This window comes from Oxyura jamaicensis, chromosome 1 (assembly GCF_011077185.1).
Source record: "Oxyura jamaicensis isolate SHBP4307 breed ruddy duck chromosome 1, BPBGC_Ojam_1.0, whole genome shotgun sequence".
Taxonomy (NCBI): Eukaryota; Metazoa; Chordata; class Aves; order Anseriformes; family Anatidae; genus Oxyura; species Oxyura jamaicensis.
This window is the reverse complement of record NC_048893.1, coordinates 157,784,228-157,804,271: the sequence shown is the minus strand read 5'-3', so window position 1 is coordinate 157,804,271 and position 20,044 is coordinate 157,784,228. Positions and strand designations below refer to the sequence as shown.

The following is a 20,044-nucleotide window of genomic DNA, read 5'->3' as shown; positions in this document are numbered from 1 at the left end:
TGAATAAAATAGGTTCACAGAAGACCCTGTCTGAGAAAATTATTGAGATATTTCTCACAAAAGAACATGATGGAAATAAATAAAATAAAAGAATAAGAAATAAGAAATAAAATAAAATAAAAATAAAATAAAATAAAATAAAAAGTACAACTATAAAACACTGAATATGAAAGAAGCATACCTACAGTCATGTCATTATGATAAAAATGTTATTAATATATGTTGAGTAAAATAATTAGTTTTATATTTCACATACTTCTCTTTGAGTTAATTGCTAATATTTTAAATGTATTTTGATTTGCTTACTTCTCTTTGAAAATAAGACATGGAAATTAATAAAAATTGAGATTCTAATAATGTTTCTCCAAATAGATCAAGGATCATGGACCAATTAAAACAAATTATATCTATGTAATTGAATTTTTTTAGAAGAAATTCAAATAAATATGACTTTTTAAAAGTATCTCAGTACTCAGTGTAATGAGATGTGACAGTCACAATCTATTAGAGACTTTATGAAGAGTGCATAAAGAATTTACAGATTAAATAGAACCTTATTCGATCTCTGAAACCATAGATGGTTTCAAAGTCACTAGGGGTGCAAAGTCTCTCCCACTGTAACCAAAGAGCAGGTTCAAGACCACCTGATGAAATTGAACAGGTACAAGTCTATGGGGTTTGATGACATGCATCCCAGGGTCCTAAGGGACTTGGCTGATGCAGTTGCCAAGCCTCTCTCCATCATATTTGAAAAATCCTGGTAATCAAGTGAAGACCCTGGTGACTGAAAAAAATGGGAAACATCACTCCCCTTTTTAAAAAAGGTGTGTGGGGGGTGGGGTGGGGGCGGGGGTGTAGGGAACTACAAACTGGTGATCCTGTGTGCCTGAGAATATCATGGCAAAGATCCTCCTGGAAGCAATGTCAAAGCACATGTAAGACAAAGAGGTGATCCCAGACAGCCAGCAAGGCTTCAGTAAGGGCAAATCATGCCTGATCAATCTGGTGGCCTTCTGTGATGGAGTGACTATATCAGTTGACAAGGGAAGACTGATATATGTGATCTACCTGGACTTCTGTAAGGCCTTTGACATGGTCCCACATGACATCCTGATCTCCAAAATTGAGAGATATGGATTTGATCGGTGGACCATTCTGTAGATAAGGAATGGACGTGAAGGTCACACCCAGAGAGTGATGGTAAATGGCTCTCTGTCCAGATGGAGGCTGGTGTCTAGTGGTGTCCCTAAAGGTTCTGTCCTGGGACAGGAACTGTTTAATACCTTTATCAATGACATCGACAGTGGGATCTAGTGAACACTCAGTAAATTTGCAGATGACACTAAGCTTAGTGGAGGAGTTGATACAGAAGAATGAAGGGATGCCATCCAGAGGGACCTGGACAAGGTTGATATTTGGGCTGATGTGAACCTCCTGAGGTTCCATAAGTCTAACTGCAAGGTGCTGCAGCCAGGGCAGTCCCAGAGAGGAATACAAATTGGATGAAAAACTCATTGAAAGCAGCCCTGTGGCAATAAACTTGGGGGTTCTGGAGGACAAAAAGCTCAACATAAGCCAGCAATGTGTGCTGGTAGCTCAGAAGGCCAACTGTTTCTTGGGCTGCATCAAAAGTGGAGTGGCCAGCAGGTCCCCTTCTGCCCTTGTTAGTCCCCAATTGGACTACTGCATCCACATTTGGGACCCCCAGCACAAGAAGGATGCTTATCTGTTAGAATGGGTCCAGAGGAGGGCCACAAAGTTGATCAGAGGGCTGGAGCACCTCTCTATGAAGTAAGGCTGAGAGAGCTGGGGATGTTCAGCCTGGAGAAGAGAAGGGTCTGGGGTGGCCTTATTGCATCTTTTCAATACTTAAAGAGGGCTTATAAAAAGATGGAGAATAACTTTCCTCAGTCAGATAATGACAGGACAAGAGGGAATAATTTCATACTAAAAGAAGGGAGATTTGGATTAGATGTTAGGAGGAAATTATTCACTGTAAGGGTGATGAGACATTAGAAGAGGTTGCCCAGAGAAATTGTGTGGGTGCCCCATTCCTGTAGCTGTTCAAAACCTGGTTGGACAAGGCCCAGGGCAACCTGATCTAGTGAGTGGTATCCCTGCCCATGGCAAGGGGGTTGGAACTACATAATCGTTAAGGTCCCTTCCAACCTGAGCCATTCTATGATTCTATCAGAGGAACATCCTTATTTCAACTTCTGATCGTTACCTCTCTTTCTCCTGCCATACACTGTTGTGAAAAGCCTGACCTCTCCACAGGCATAAGTAGTTGCTTGTTAGGACTCCACAACCAGCTGTTTTTCAGGCTGAACAAATCCCTCAGCCTCTTTGCACAGGACAAGTGTTGTAACCCCAACCATCCTGGTGGTATTCTAGTGGACGTGTTCCAGTTTACTGATATCTTTCCTGTAATAAAAAGATGCAAATCTAGACACAGTACTATTGTTGTTGTCTAACAAGGGCTGAGTAAATATGGGTGGCATAATCACTTGTCTTTACCTGCTGCATGTGCTCCAGTTAACACAGCCCCAGATGCTTTCAGCCATCTCTGCTGCTGCAGTGTATTTCTGGTTCATGCTGTGCTTACTACCCCAGGGTCCCTCTGGGACCTTCTCTGCAGAACTGTTCCCCAGCCTGTCATTCCCCAGTCTTTACTGTTGCCAGGTGTCCTCCCTTGCCAGGGACAGAACTTCACATTTGTACTTGTTGGATTTCATAACGTATAAAGTTCCAGCTGGCCCATTCCTCTAGCCTGTCTGGGTCACTCTAGAGGACTACCATGTGCTGTGGTATATAAATCTGACATGAAACTAGGTACCCCCGCCCACTCCCTCCTCCCCCAGTTTGGTGTCTTTGAGAACTTGCTGAACATGCACAGTGTCTTCTCCTTTAGATCACGGGTGAAGATATTAAACAGGACAAGCCCCAGTACAGACAGACCCCTGTAATACTCCTCTTGTTACCAGCTTCCAGGCAGAGTGTCACCCATTAACTGAAACCCTCTGGGCCTAGCCATACAAAGAGTTTATACAAGCTTAATTGCCTTCCCATCCAGTTAGTACAGACTGTACTGTACTAACTGAAATACAAGAAACCATGTCAAAAGCCTTGTTAAATTCAAGGTTGAATTACATTAATTTATCTCCCTTTGTCTACACATTATTTTTGTTCCTGAAAACAATCAGGCTGGATTCTCATATTTCCTTTCAAAATGATGGTATGTAAATATAGAGCAAAGTAAGCAAAATATATTTTCAAAAAAAAAAAAAAAAAATTCATAATATTTCATTTGAAAATGTGTGGAATTGGATCTTGCTAATTGCTTCCTGAATTAAGGTGTAATAAAATGAAGAAATAGCAACTCTCATTACCCCCAACAAAATAGTCCAGAAGAATTTTTTTTTATTTTTATTTTTTTTTTGCTAATTATTAGGAACACCTATAAGTCTTATCGTAGACTTTTTTTTTTTTTTTTTTTTTTTCAAATTACTAAGGATGAAAACGCAATTAACCATCAAGGCTGCCTCCTCACAAAATATACTGCACTCATTTATTTTGAGAAGTGAGTTTCCATTTTAATTACTTACGATATAATTGTAAATTGTACTAATAAATCCAGGAAGTGTGTCTTACTAAAGCAAAATGTCAAAGTATTAAGAGCTCTCACTGCAGCTTTCTTCTATTAAATTTTCCCTGCAAAAAGAAATAAAATGTCTGGATTACAAATTAATGAAATGAGAGTTCACAGCTACTGCAGAGAAGAAAGTTCATTCCCAGAAGTTTTGTATGATTTCTAAGCTAGGAAAACCAAAGAAAATATTCAGAATACATATAAAAATGATAAAGTGTGTAACCAGATATGGCCTGATAGACTTGGAGTAATGGTGTGCCATTTGTGTCATGGGGTATGGGGGCACCTGGGAACATCCACAGATTCCCTGGAGCCAGCAGGGCCAGGGTAAGGGTAGAGAGATGTCATGTTGACACTCTATGTCAGTTTGCTCAGAAGTAGAAGAAGTAGAAGTAGAAGTAAGTCAAAGCATCCTGCTTGCATTTCTCTATGTACCTCAACTTCCTTTATGGAAAACAGAATCTATCAGAGGGCAAATATGGAGCCTACCAAATATTTCTTAATGTTTATATTGGCCATGATGCAGTTTGGCCACAGTAACAGTGCCAGGGACTAAGGAATATTTCCAGGTCTAACTTAACAAACGTGGTTCCAGAGTCCATCGCTTCTTCTACAATCTTCCATGTCCATGACATGGAAGTGGGAGCTGAGTGGGAGCTGGGTGTCAGTTCCCATTACCTGTTAATTTCAAGGGCTGTTATGAAGCATTCTCACATCTGAAAGTTAGATCCAGAAATACATTTCTAGAAAATATCTGTGATTCTTGTTATGTGTGCTGATGAAAACCTGTGTTTAGAAGTCAGCTCAGTAAAAAGTGGAAGAGAGGAACTATCAACAACAACAAAGTTGCTTTTAGGTTTAAGTCTCCATTTAAAAATGTGGGACCAGTAAATTATAATAAAAACCCTGTGAATCATACTAAAATTTACAAAGTTTAGTACTTTTTAATTTGACAATTTGCCTTAGGAAGTCAAACTGATAAAACTGATTTTTTCAGTTAATATGGCTCTATCTTACCTGTTGTTTTTACCTATAGATCTTGTGGTTGCTGTTTTTGTTGCGGTAACTGGGAATGGATTGTTGCTACAAGTGAAATGTTACAAATCAAATAACAAAGGAAAAAGTTTACCTAGTATGTAAAATTACCTGGTACTGGCCCTGGAAACTTGTTGTAAATGTAAAGGTTGAACTGTATAAGCACTGTATAAGTAATTATGCTTGCTTTATGTTAGAGGATCCTGTTGTTTCCTCTAGCAGAATTGGTCTCCTCAGGCACCCGGAATTCACTTGAAGAGTTGATTCTTTTTTAGTGCAGCAATAATTTAATAATTTCCATATATCTCTTCGAGCTGTCTGTCTCCAAGGACAGACCCTGCTCAAAACTTTCCCTTGGTTCTTATGCCCATACAATCTTTGCTCTGTCCAATATAGTTTTCAATACATATATGTTATGTTCTTTCAGATTGGTGGTTCTTTGTCATGGGACAAGATGGCTTGTGTTGCCTCCTGCAGCAGGCTCTAATCTGGTGCTGTTCTTGGAAAGCACATCCTCCCTTCCCCATCACAGAACCCCACACAGTCTTTCACTGTTGCTCTATCATCACTGCATATCAGGTTCAGGTGATGCAGAGCTCATGCTTTGGCCTAAGGCTTCATTAAATTTACTCTACTAATGTGGAACAATAGCTACTTAAATTCCTAACATACCAGTGGGTTATTTCCCTTTCATGTATAAACATTAGGCTTCTCAAAACTGTTCATAAAGTTCAACCTAGGAACCACTGTGTATGTCTATATTGCTAAATAAACAAGACCAAGGACTGAGCTCAGACTTCTGCTCATCCACAGTGCTCAGGTAGTAGTTTAATTCCTAATTCTATTTTGAACAGATTCAAGTATCTGTTTCCATGGCAAGTCTAATAGGACTAAGACTAGTCTCAAGTACTATGGATGTGAGCCAAGCAAATAAAATGTTACTTGATTTGAGAAACAGGCGTTGATTACTTTTGGTCTCTTGTATTTAGTAGTGAAGTAGAACAAATGTAACAATTATGTTTTTATCTAAAATATGAAAAAAATAAATATTTAAAGGATGTAGACTTTTGAGGATCTCAGAACTTAAATTGATCTCAAGCATTATCTTTTAACTGATGAGCTGTCTACGTGAGTAACATGAAGCTCCATATTTGAGTGTCTTGAACCCATACACAATCACACAATAACGTCATAGGTGGTAATGGTATATGAGCATTTTGTAACATAGCACCACAAGAACAAAGTGACAAGTGGTAAAAAGGGGATCAGAAAAACACATGCAAAAGGTAAAATATGCAAGAACAATCAATCAGTGAAAAAGTCTGGTAAAAACAAAGCAATTTTGTAGAGCTGGTACTGACATACTGACTAAGACCGGAATTATCTTGTAGAACAACTGAATCCATAACAAGCTTTGATCCCAAAGTTAAAATACCAAGACCAAATGAGATAATTATCTCTTTCAGGGGTGGGAAAAGAATAGTACAATGCATCCCTAATGAGAAAGGAAAAGGGAAGAGTAAAGAAGGAAATCCACTTCACCTTCAGCTCCCTAGTTAAAAAGCCTGATCACCTTGATCTCGATCACTGAGAAAGATCAAAGACCATTGGCTCCACTGCTAACTGAAATAATGAGTTCTATCGTATTGTATACTTATAGTTAATTTAGGACAAGCTTGTTAAGCAGTAATTGTTTAAGTATGTGTTGATCATGCTTGATAGTGATTAAGGAGTAGCAAATAGCAATACATATTGTCAGATTTTCAATACCATTCTCACAACAAGCTCCAATTCCCTAACTGGTGAATATATCTATATACTCTACAACATACTCTATGGATCTTTGTGTTCACTTTAAGTAAGTGCTTCAGTGGTAAGAAAGTTATGGCTACTTTTCAAAATTTGTTAACAGAACACATAGCAATGTAGTGTCTGCTCCATTCATCATTCACACTTGCCTCAAAAACAGCTTATAAACAGCTTGCATGGTTATGTCTAGTTAACCATCCAATACCACGCTAAACTTTTCAATATTTATGACACTGTATATTTTAAAGAGTGATCCATAAATTCATGATGGTCCATATTTTCAGATTGACTGTATGAACCTTGTATAGAGGTTAATGCATCATGCTTTAGCGTGTCATTCAAGGAATGGTACAGATATACACTACAAGCTGAAGACTCTTCTACTTCTGCTTCTAGCAGGTATATACTATAATACAAATGTCTCAGTACTTTTTCATTTTCCTGCCCTTGATTCTTACACATTGCCATCCACACTACATTTTATTAGGCACTTTCAACAATTACAGGTCTAGCTTACTATATTCCTTGCTCTAAAGAGTAACATTCTATTTATTTATTTATTTTTAATATATATATATATATATATATTCTATTAAAAGGCTTGCTGTCTCTTCACAAATCAATTATACATTTAGGATGCATTTCAGTGTAACCTTTATCCTTTATCAAAAATTAAAGAAAATAAATATATTTAATAAAATGATTGCTATTAGGTCTAAAAGAAATGTCTTTACAAGCATGAAATATGTCAATATCACTTTAGTTGGGATATTTTGGTATCTATTGACATTAATTATTCAAACAATGGATCTAATCCCTCTCATCCATGTATGTTTTCTTGGAATATGTAATAAATTTGTATAAATATGTAACATATTAATATATAAATATGTAATAAATTTGATACGATAACATGCTTATTATTATTAGAGCATAGTTACAACAAGAGCAAGCTTTCTTCTATTCATATAAATATTACCAAAATGTAAGTACATTTCTGTCAGAGCATTATGTTCCTGTGCTTATTAAAAATAAAATAAAATAAAATAAAATAAAATAAAATAAAATAAAATAACAAAATGCTCTTTTATAGTTATATATAGTGCACGGTAAATTTGATTTATGTGTTTTGCAATTATGGCATTAAATTGCAAAACCTGACAACAAAGATACTAAATTGTATTGAACTTTACGTAGAGAATATGTAGAGTGCCATAAGCTTTGCAAGTATAAGAACTATGATTCTTACTGTGCAATACTTCTAAAGAAAAAACAAAAACAAAACCAAATAATTTTATTTAAAGTTGATATATTGCATTTAATATATTTATTTATTTATTTATTTATTTATTTATTTATTTATTTACTCTTCTGTAAAATGCTGTCTCTTGGCTAACCAGTACTGCAGTCTGCCTGTAAGGGAACTGGGGAATCAGAAGTATTAGCTGGCTATAAGACCTGACTGATGTGCAGAGGAGAAAAACAGAACTTGGAAAATAAGAGGTGAACTCTTGAAGGAAACTGACATATCCTCTTTTATTACGGGTATGATGTGAAAAGCAAGACAGACTAAAAACCTGCGATATTCAGTGCCTTTACAACAGAGACACTTCAAATTTTAAAATTATTCATGATAGAAACACTTTGGCTGGCTTATGTCAGCTAAAATAAATAAATAAGCAAACAACAAAAGCAACAAAAAATACCCCCACAAAATGCTATTGAAAATCTGTAACAGAAAATGTTTATCCTCCAGTAGTTAAAAACACATCAAATAAAACTTTAATTAAAGTCAACCCTGAAGTCAAAAGAAAACAGTGACTTTCCATCTTTAATGCCTGTCCATAATTTAATGCATACTTTTATATCATATTGATATGAACAAAATTGTTTAGAAAATATGAAACACATTTCATTTTTAAAATCCATATTAAGAAGACAAGTCTTTATATATATATACTATAAGAGATGAAAACATCTGTGGTACTGGAAGTATGATATTACAACAATTTTACCATTCAGATTTCAGTACAAACTAAAATGCATGCATATAATAGACTCATTATATATATCAATTTAAATGTAGCTTTATTTCTGATTTGCTGTTATTTAATCCCTTTTCATTAAGTCAATGTAAGAATTTAATAAAAATATTTTTAATAACTGAAATATTTAATTTTAAAAATACCAAGAACATTTTGCAATTTCAAAGCAAAAACAATACATCTTTTGAAAACTTTTTTTTAAAATTATTTTCACAAAATGTGAAAATTTCGTTTTGTGAAAATAATGAAAAAAATCGTTATTCACATTGAAATTATTCACGTCACATATTTTTTTCAGTTTAAAGTTACATTTTTTTTTTTTTCTGATTTTTTGAGGTGATTTGTGCATCATTTTCCATACCACTCTCACAAGAAATTTACTATATATAAAATTAACAAGAATAGTTGCTGAATCTAAATTCAACTTTTTTTCTCATAGTTTTAAACCCAGTGACAATTTTCCCTCCCATACCTCTTTCAACAACATACATTAAAGGCTCACATTTTCTTGCTCTTTCCTCTTCCTATCGAATTTTTTCACATTAATAAGCAAAATGCAAAATTGAAGTTATATAAAACTTAAAAAATACTTAGAACTAAATGTCACACTCATGTAACAGCCAATTGCCAGTACTAGAAAATTCTTACTAAACTGAAAGAATAATGTGTATAAATAATAATAATAATAATAATAATAATAATAAACTGCAGCTAAACAAAATGGAAAAGTTAGCTGAAATTTCATATGGAGTCCTATAGTCTTAAAATTGCACTTAAAATTAACTTTATTAAAAAGCTTTTCCTTTTTAATATATAATGTTAGACAGTTACAATTGTAAAGGCAAAAATTATCAAATTTCAGAATGCCTGTAGTGTATCTGCTTGAACTCCCATACCTATCAGTCATTTATATCTACCACTCAAAAATGCTGCTTTACACTAATATACATAAATATCTCTGCGTATCACATTCATAAGTACTACAGGCTGACATGCAGAACTCCTTTTGTGGAAAATTCATCGCTAACATAATGCTCTCTACTTAAAATGTAACATGAATTGACATCAATATTTAGATGTCATTAGATGTCATCAATATTTAGATGTCATTAGGTACTGTAAGTTTGTTATAATGAAAGGGATAGAAAGCATTTGCTTTGCGGAAAACAAACAAACAAACAAGCAAAAACCTTTTACTGTACAAGTGAAATGATTAAACCCTAGGAGTAATGATTCTAATACATGATTTTGGAAAAAAAATATATATATATCCTATACAATAGAGAGAGATTTTCTCCCTTAGAGAGATTTTCTCCCTAAGGCCAAATATCATAGTTTGATTTTGAAACCTATGACTAATATAAATGTTCTTTCTCCTTGTCTCTGTGTATGAACTGAAAAAATATATTTATTTAATGATCTCCTTACGGGTCCTTAGGTTATATGGAAAAAGAGAACAGTATCAGTCTGATGTCCTTTTTTACTTCAGACATAAATGTCCTTCAGGATATTACAACTCTGAGTGCTAACTTACAAAGAAATAAACTTAACTTGTTCCTGTGACAATAAAAAAATCTGGCCTCATTTTATATCTAAGACATAGCACAAATAAGGAAGTAAAAATTAGACCATTTCTTATAATATTTGACATTTAAGTGGGATGGCTAATTTCATCTATGTCTTTTCCTTGGAAATTCTTAAATAACTATATTTTAAATAACAGTAAATAAGAGTAAGGTAAGACTTTTTTTTTTTTTTTCTTTTTTTCTTTTTTTTTCTTTTAAGATCACCTACATTTTTCTTCAGCTGCTTATCAAATATAAAGTCCCTATTCTAAACACATCTAGGCATGAGATTAATACTGGCCTTAACATTTTTCTTTAATGTAAAATAGTAACATATTACAAATTAAATTCCATGTAAATTACTGAAATGTACTTTTTATTAATGAGATTTTGTTTCCATCCTTCAACATTTACCAAAATAAGCAAACATTTTTTTGCTTTGTTTCTCTCAATTTAACTCACAGAACTTTACTGTCTCCATAACTTAATAATTTCAGAAATAATAAAAATATAAATAAAAATATCATATACCAACTAGGAAGAAGAGTTTACAGCAGTAAGAATTAAGACTTAATGGTTAGAAAAATGTATGAAAGGCAGCAAAGGAACACAATATGATCTATCTGTTATGATGTCTCAAACAATTTAAACATATTTCTGTTCCAGTTACTAGCTTCTTCTCAGTCTTGTAAGGCTGTATTTATATAGACTGACATGGGTGTTTAAACATATGATTTGCAGTTGCCTATGTGTGGAAACATGAGTCTTAGTTTCAGACCAAACACTGCCCTAGATGGCATTGAGGTTGTCCTTGAAAGGCAGTATAGCTATATGCCACTCTGTCCAATGTTGGTCTGACAATAGTTAAGATGTGCTGAGTAACTGAAGAGTTTCAGAGCCACAGTCAGAGGACCGTAAAATATGATTTATATAAAATATTCAAGGAAATCAAACATTTATTTAACCAGAAATATGAGGGGTGACTTGATCACAATATGCATATTTATATCTTCTTTTTCAAGACAGAAAGCTCTTCAGTCTATTGACAAGAGCAATAGTGAAAGATGTAGATATTTACAGTGTAAAATATGATAAAAAGAGACTGGGCCCAAAAGCTTGCCAGCTTTTTCTAATTATATTGTTACTGGACATTACATCTCATTACACCTTAGCACCATTTATTTCATGAGATTATCAAGGTAAGGACAGTGCAATTTTAACAACAAGATCCATTAATTATTGAAATACTTAACGAGGGCAATGATAGATTATCACCCAACAAATATTTAAGGAAAACAAAGAAGCAAACAGCAAAGAAACAAACAAAAAAAAAACTGATGTTTTCCAGAAATGTACTTTATATTCTAAATGAGTTAAATAATGTTTCTAATATTTGTCTCTGCTGTGGATTAACTCTGAAGGACAAGAACCACTCAAGCATTTGCTCACATCCCCAGAGTGGGATAGGGGAAAGAATCAGAAATTTTAATGTGAGAAAATGTGAGGGTTGAAATAAAGACAGAAAGGTAAAGCAAAAGCTGCACATTCAAGCAACACAACAGAAATAGTAAATTCAAGATTTCCCATTGGCAGGCAGATGTTTAGCTATTACCAGGAAACTGGGGCTTATCATATATAACAATTTATTGGGAAGACAAACACTATGACTCTAAATGTTGCCTCTTTTTCTTTCTTTCCCCCAGAATTTATTACTGAGAAAAATGTTATATGGAATGGAAACCACCACTGCTAGGGGAGTTTTACATGGGAAATTAGGAGAAATGTCTTCTCAGAGAGTTGTCATGTATTGGGACAGGTTGCCCAGGGAGGTGGTAGAGTCACCGTCCCTGGGAGTGTTGCTTAGGGACATGGTTTAATGGGTAATATTGGTGGTAGGGGGATGGTTGGACCAGATGATCTTGGAGGTCTTTTCCAACTTTAATGATTCTATGATTCTATGGTAATATTACTTTGGTAAATTTGGATCAGTTGTCTTGGCTGTGGACTTATAACTTCATGTGCACTTCCAACCTACTTGCTGGTGGGGCAGTGCAAGAAACAGAAAAGACCTTGACACTCTATAAGCACTTCACAGCAAGTAAAATATCAGTGTGTTATAAACATTTTTTTTTTTCATCACAAATCCAAAACATAGTACCATATCAGCTGCTATGAAGGAAATTCTTTGTCCCAGACAAATACAGTACAGTTTTATGTGTTCATTTACTCTAAATGACAAAACTGAAACTTCATTCTATTAATTTTCTGCATTTGTGAATGAACAGTGCATATAATCCTGGAAGTAAAACAGTAATCAACATACATTCCAGTACATTAACTCAGGTTGAGAAAACATAAGATCTAGTGAGTCTAAATGTTCATTAAGTAAGGTATTCTTTCTATTTCTGGATATAAAGAAATGTGTTGCTAGAAAACTCTATAAATTTTCTCATTGCCATCAAGTACAGACTGTTAATTTTCAGGTTGAAATGACTCTTACTAAGTGTTTTCACTTGTGCTTTGTATGTATATTTTTAGTCCATCAAAGACCGCAGCATTACCACAAAACCCAAAGGGAAAGTACATTCCCATCCGTGAATAGGTGCAGTGGTTTGATCTTGGCCAACTACCAAACTCCCACCAAGTTGCTCTCTCGCTCACCTCCTCAAAAGGGCACAGGAGAGAAAATAAGATGAAAAAACTCATGCGTTGAGACAAGGAGATCATTGACTTACATCACAGGCAAAACAGACTTGATTTAGGGAAAAATTATTTAATTTATTGCTAATAATTAAAATAGATTTGGATCATGATAAACAAAGATAAAAATTAAAAAAAAAAAAAATACCTTCCCTCTACTTTACTTCTTTATTCCTGACGACTCTGTCTGCATACCTGGAGCAGTGCAGGCAGGGTGGAGAACAGAGGCTTATGGTAAGCTCATAACAGTTCAGGATAAGACTGCGTCACCATGGATCCCTCATGGACTGCAGTTCCTTCAGTGAATATCCACCTGCTCCAGCATCAAGTCCTTCATGTTCTACAGGAGAATCTCTGCTCTGGCCCACAGACAAGATCCTCCCCCTCCTTTATTCTCATACTTTGTTGTTTATGGATTTTTTTCTCATACTTTTTTTTTTTTTTTTCCAATCTTCACTGCTGTGCAACATATTTTACACTTTCTTAAATTTGTTTTCACAATCCACCACTGCAGAAGAGTAATTTTTGTTTGTTTGTTTGTTTCTTTGTTTTCTGTTTGTTTTATGTTAAAACATATTTTGCTTTCAACCGGTAATTCACAAAGTTGAATTAACTGACAGTAAATTATCTGTTCTTTAACACAGCATGGATTACTATTATTATTATTATTATTATTATTATTATGGTTATTGTTGTTGGCTTGTTTGTTTAAATGAAAACAAATGGTAAAATAACAAGACTGGTGATCGTTGTGCTTAAAGGTTAATTTCTGGAAACTCAACCTCAAGTTTATTGCAGTGTCAAACAGAGAGTGCAATAAACTTTAATTCATGATAGCAGTTATAGATGTGACAAGACTTAGAGCATCTATGATAGATGGAAACTATTAACAATCTTCTTATAAAATGAACTAATGATCCTAGCATTGCTTGAAAGAATATATGTCTAAGTATACATTTTTATTTGACTGTTTATTAGATTCGTGTGTACTACTTTCATCTATTTTAACAGGATTTGCATACATATAGCTGAAGCTCAACTTCTAACTGTAGCATATATGGCAAAGTCAAGCATTTTTCTCCATTAAACAAGGTAAGCTTTTGACAAATATAACAAAATTTAATAAAACTGAATGTAATTTTAAATAATATTAATGCATTATCAAAATTAGACTGTAATAAGGAAAGTCAGTATTTGAACTTTTTACGAAGTAAATTAGTGTTAATTATTTCTGATATAACAACTATTGGCATTTTATCACCAGAAAGGCAACTAAATTATTCTATGTTGAAGTTGCCCACATAGGGTAACTTCATATATAGGTGTGGATGAGGCTTGACAAGTGATAATCTAGCTCTTTGAAAAAGCTCTAGAATTATCTGTATATACAGATAATATACATGTATATACAGGTATGATTATCTGTATATACAATTATAGAATCATAGAATGGTTTGTGTGGAAGGGACCATAAAGATAGTCTGATTCCAACCTCCCCTACCATAGGCAGGGACACATTCCACTAGACCAGGTTGCTCAAATCCCCATCCAACCCGGCCTTCAACACATCCAGTGATGGGGGATCCACAGCTTCTCTGGGCTACCCGTTCCACTGCATCACTACCCTCAGAGAAGAAAATTTCTTCCTTATATCTAATCTATGTCTATCTTTTAATTTAAAATTGTTACCCCTTGTCCTATCAAAAAACTCATTGTCAGATTTCCTCTCCTGATTTCTTGTAGGCCTCCTTTAGGGCCACTAAGATCTCCCTGGAGCCTTCTGCTCTCTAGGCTAAACAATCCTAACTCATTCAGTCTGTCTTCATAGGAAAGGTGTTCCACCTCTGATGATCCTTGTGGTCCTCTTCTGGATGTGCTCCAACAGGTCCATTTTATTCTTATACTGGGGGCCCCCGAGCTGAACACGGTACTCCAAGTGGGGTCTCATGAGAGCAGTGTAGAGGGGGAGAATCACCTCCCTCGACTTGTTGTTCACTCTTCTTTTGATACAGCTCATCAAAATGCAGTTGGCTTTCTGGGCTGCAAATGCACCTTGCCAGCTTCTGTTGAGCTTCTTGTCAACACACACCCCCGAGTTCTTCTCCTCGGGCTTGCTCTCAATTAATTCATCACCCAGCCTGTACTGATGTTTGGTATTGCCCTGACTCAGATGCAAGACCTTGCACTTGGCTTCATTGAACTTCATGAGGTTCACACAGGCCTACTTCTTAAGCCTGTCTCAGTCCTTCTGGATGGTATCTCTTTGTTCCAGCATGTTCAGCCATACAACTCAGCTTGGTGTCATTCGCAAACTTGCTGAGGGTGCACTCAATCTCACTGCCCACACTGCTGACATAGATGTTAAATAATACCAATCTCAATACTGAACCCCAAGGAACACCACTTATCACTGTTCTTCACCTGGAAAATAAATGTAGGAATTACTGAAGACTTTCATAGATAATCGGTCTCCTCTACTTATTAGCTCATCTCTGTCCACTGACTATATAGGGAAACAAGAATAGGGACCTCCACAAACTTGAAATATTGATCTGTCCCTTTTGTATAGTGGTATTTAATGACAGAAATAGCAACTTCTTTCAAAAAATCAGTAATTTTCAATAGCTTACTGGCTCAAAGAGGCAAAGGAGCATTAGACTAAAACAGGTAAGTAAGTGGTATACAACAATTAGTTGTTACAAAGTAGTTTTTTTACCCAGCAAACAGTACATCTGTCCAAGCCATGAGCATCCAGTTTCTTCAGGAGAAAGCTGGGGGAAACAGTATCAAATGCCTTCCTAAAGTTCAAGTAAAGAACACCTACAGCCTTTCCCTTATCCACCAAGGGGGTTGTCTGATCATAGCAGGAGATCAAGTTACACAGACAGGACCTGCTTTTCATAAACCCATGATGACTTTGTCTGATCATCAGTTGCTGGATGATAGTACTCAGGATGATCTGCTCCATGTATCCACCCCATCAATACCCAATGCATAGAAGGATCTATTCTGAGATTCAAATGTTTCTGTAGGAGTTTTAAATGGCTTTATAAACAGTAAGCATTTAAAGAAGGTATAACCCACATAAATTGGGAGGGTGTGTTGGATTGACCCTGGCCACAACTAAACTCCCATGCATCCACTAACTCTCCATCTTCCTCCAGCAGAATGGAAGAAAATTGGAAGAAAACAAGTGAGAAAACTCATTTGCCAATATAAACAATTTAATTAGTGAAAGGGGGAGATTAAAAATGAGTGGTGCAAAGGTAACTATTCACCACCTTCCACAAGCAAAAAAAATGTCCATCTGGTCTCTGAATAATGGGTATCTTGAAAGACAACTTGGAAGACCATATTGAAAAGTGTTTTATACATATTCTTACTTGAATTACAATAGTATTCAACTCAACTGTTGTGTGGTAGATACTTAAGTTTTACAAAGGCATGACAACCCATTAAATTTCAGAGAACACTTGTGAGGAAATAAATATAACTATATATGCACAAATAGTTCTTTAATGTTAGAGAATGAGTTCCTGGATAAGTTGATAAAAACCACAGGAGTTGTGACACTACATTTATATTCTCTGCTTTAGAACATAGTTGTCATTGTAAGTAGTTCCCCTGATAGTGCAAAATTAAACAGCAGTAAAACTTCAATTTAAATTTATCTTGGAAAAAAATGCAAGTTCATACGATTAAGTAGGGTATTTTTAACATTATTCAAGTCATGGTATGTTGGCAGTGGCAATCTTTCCCTGAGAAAAGAAATTCATGTACTCCTTTAACAAGACATAACAGTTTTGACAAGCTATATACAAAATCCAGACCCATGTAAGCTCTTAGACATTCATCTTCCAGTCAAGATAATTGGGGCTGTCAAATATTCTGTTGCCAAGGGACTCGTGTCTAGAGGATTTCTTATGTCTGTGTTTCAGTCTTTCATCTTTAGCTGTCTATATACAGGAGCTGTCAATGCCAGTGTCAAAATCTACATTAGTATTTGTGGCAGACCAAACAGTCATAGTTTACTATGATTGTGTTATTACCTGCCAATCTTTTCACAGTCTTGCATTTTCGAGATCGCTTCTAAGTTTGTAATACTAAAAGCATGCTGAAAACACATCCTGCATATATATCATGCTCAGAAGAAAACAGTTTATTACATACCATGTTACATAAATTTTTTATTGCTTACAAATTCCAGATGGGACTTGTGCTTACCATATCTGCAACATTATTAAAGTAATTAAAGTAATAATAAAAGTTATTAAAATAATTTACTAGAACAAATAAATAAATGAATAAACATGTTTTGTAAGTCTTTTGACATAATAGTAAAATTTAAAACTGAAGGGTGCTTGAGACAATTTATTCAGATAAAATCATGTTAAAAAAGAAAAAGTGACAGAACATTTGTTGTAGTGTGACAGAATTTGGAGGTATATTAATAAGAATTCTACAAATCAGTACCAGCCTTGTTCACCCTGTCTTTCATAATAATATAAAACTAAATTTCCAACAAAGTCATATAGACTATATTAATTATCCTATACATAATAAATTGATATATAAGTTGTTATAGCAAATTATATTTGCTACATTTGACACAAAAAAAATTACCTTGTTATGATTAAGGTAGTCCACAAAAATCTGTTGAAAATCACTACTTCTCTGTAAAAGGATTTACAACTTCAGTCATCTGCACTAAAAATTACAAAACAAAACAAAAAAAAATGAAATAAATGTATTTGGACTAAGTAATTTGGCATGAACCATTGGGAAAATGAGAGAAGTTCCATGAAAACTTAAATTTATAGGTACAGAGCCCCAGGTTAAATGGAGGCTCCCACTGAAATCCCAGGAACTCTTGTTTTATTTTCTGCTTAGCTGCCGCTTTGGGCCAGACTCCTTTTGGCTGTACTCAGCAACCAGATGAAGAGGCAATGGGTACAATCTGAAACACAGGAAGGTCCCCTGTGGTCTGTTGAGAGGACCATGGTGAAACAGGTCGTCCCCCTGCAGTCCCTGGTGAACCACAGTGGAGTAGGTGCATCTGCCTGAAGGAGGCTGCATCCTGTGGAGAGCCCCCTTGAAAGAGCAGATTCTGGGCCAGACCTGCAGCCCGTGGAGTGGAGACCATGCAGGAGCAGGTGACCTGGCAGGAGCAGCTAGCTGCACATGGGGGACCCAGCTTGGAGCAGTTTGCTCCTGATGGATGGACCCCATGGTATGGACCCATATCTGGAGCAGTTCTTGAAGAGCTGCTGCCTGTGGGAAGTCCACGCAGGATCAGTGCATCCCATGGGAGGGATATCACATTGAAGTAGGAGAAGAGAGTGACCGAGAAGGAGCAGCAGAGACAAAGTGCTTTAGACTGACTGCAACCCCCAATCCCCCATTCCCCTGCACCACTCGGGGGGAGGAGGTAGAAGAGAGTGGATGTGGGGAAAGTTTTTTGTTTCTTTCCATTGTTTCTCACTTCTCTAGCTTGTTAGTAATAGGCAATAAATCTTACTATCTCCCTACTCTGAGTCTGTATTGCCCATCACGATAATTATTGAGTGATCATTCTGTCCTTATCTCAGCCCTTGAGCCCTTTGCCCCCTCTTCCATTTGAGGAGGAGGATTGAGAGAGCGGCAGTGGCAGAGCTCAGCTGCCCACATGAATAAAACCATCACAGTATGATATACTGCATAATGTGAGGGCAAAGTGCATAATGTGAGGGCCCTGAGTGCACTGATATGACTTATGGACCCTTGCTAGCTTCATCTGGAGCCTCCACCCACACACTTAGACCAGTACTTCATGGAGCTTTGTTGAAGCTTAGGCTTGGACTTCCAGTGCTTTTTTCACTTATATTGTAAGTATACTTATCTCTAGTTCTGTTTTCTCAGTTCTTCTCTGTAGTTACTTTGTTTCTTAGCTGGACCCCTTGGATATATGTTGTAGATTGTTTCCAGCCGTGTTATCTCAATGGACTCCGGACACCTCCAGAGTATCCATGTCTTCAGTTCTTTCTCCTTTTGCTTCTGACTGGAAACCCTGGATGGACTCTGTACCTGACCTATCCCCTCTGTTTGCCAGTGACAATTGACTGATCCTGTTACTAGCTCCCAGGAAACAGCCCTGCTCTTGCTGTTCTCTGTCCTTGAGTAACCTTCTGAATTATAACACATTCCCATGAGAAATGCACTGACTCCATACCAGGTGGTATTGGTGATGAAGAACTGTCACTATCTTAACATCCAAGTGAAAAGGTGTACAAAGAAATGCTAGAAAGTACTAATAGATTTCTGTGGATGAGCTGATATTTTGAGATTTTTCAAAAGAATGTGTGCAAATTAATGTTTTATCCTGTGTTCACACACATACACACACACACCCACACCAGAAAATAAATAAATAAATGAAATGAAATGAAATAAAGACAAATAGAAGAAAATGAGTATACACACAAGAGGTTAGAAAAAAAATATATATATATATATAGTTTGCACTGCTAGAAATAAGAAACAACCAAGAATGTAAAACTATAATAAAATATTCTTACATTATAGATGTGTTTTTACAGACTATGTCTGCATAGGAATTAGATGGTAAACAACTAAGTACATCAATCTACTATATTTGTCATAAAGAAAACTTAGATTAGATTAAAAAGAAAAGAAAATAAAAGAAAAAAGAAAGAAAAAAAAAGGTTATTTGATTGAATTTTTATTCATGTTGAGATACCTGCATGATTTTCCAATGTAGTTTTGCAAATACATTATGACCCTCTCTTGTATAATATCTAATATATCTGCAGCTTTGGCAAAATGTACCCTATGTAATTAAATGGCTGTATTTTACAGCACATTTAAAATGTATGATTTTAGAATTAAGGTCTTCATTCTGTTGTTTATCAGCGTTACTGTTTATGTACATTTTAAAATGCAATATTTGTGTTACTCTACTGTTATCCATTAGGTGTATGCAAGTCACACTTCATATATACAGAGTATGTTTATATACATATGCAATTATAAACACAGACATAACAATGCATAACTTTACAAATATATCTATATATTTATAAAATCTACAGGTTTATCTATATAAATCTATAGATTTATGCATATAGTTCAATGGATTGCATATTTTTTTATTTTTTTTTTCTGGATTTGGTTCTTTGAATTTGGGGTGGTGGAGGGTGTGAAATGTGTTTATTTGATTCGTGTCAGTATGGAACAATGCTAGG

General features: G+C 35.4%; 1 long non-coding RNA gene across 1 annotated transcript in view; it reads right to left on the bottom strand.

Annotated features, from left to right (window-relative positions):
* Positions 1-9,210: 9,210 nt before the first annotated feature.
* The window catches only part of LOC118163224, a 20,136-nt gene continuing 9,302 nt past the window's right edge, over positions 9,211-20,044 (bottom strand). The window contains exon 3 of the long non-coding RNA XR_004748929.1: positions 9,211-9,243. This is a non-coding gene — a long non-coding RNA (uncharacterized LOC118163224). The remainder of the gene's footprint in view (positions 9,244-20,044) is intronic.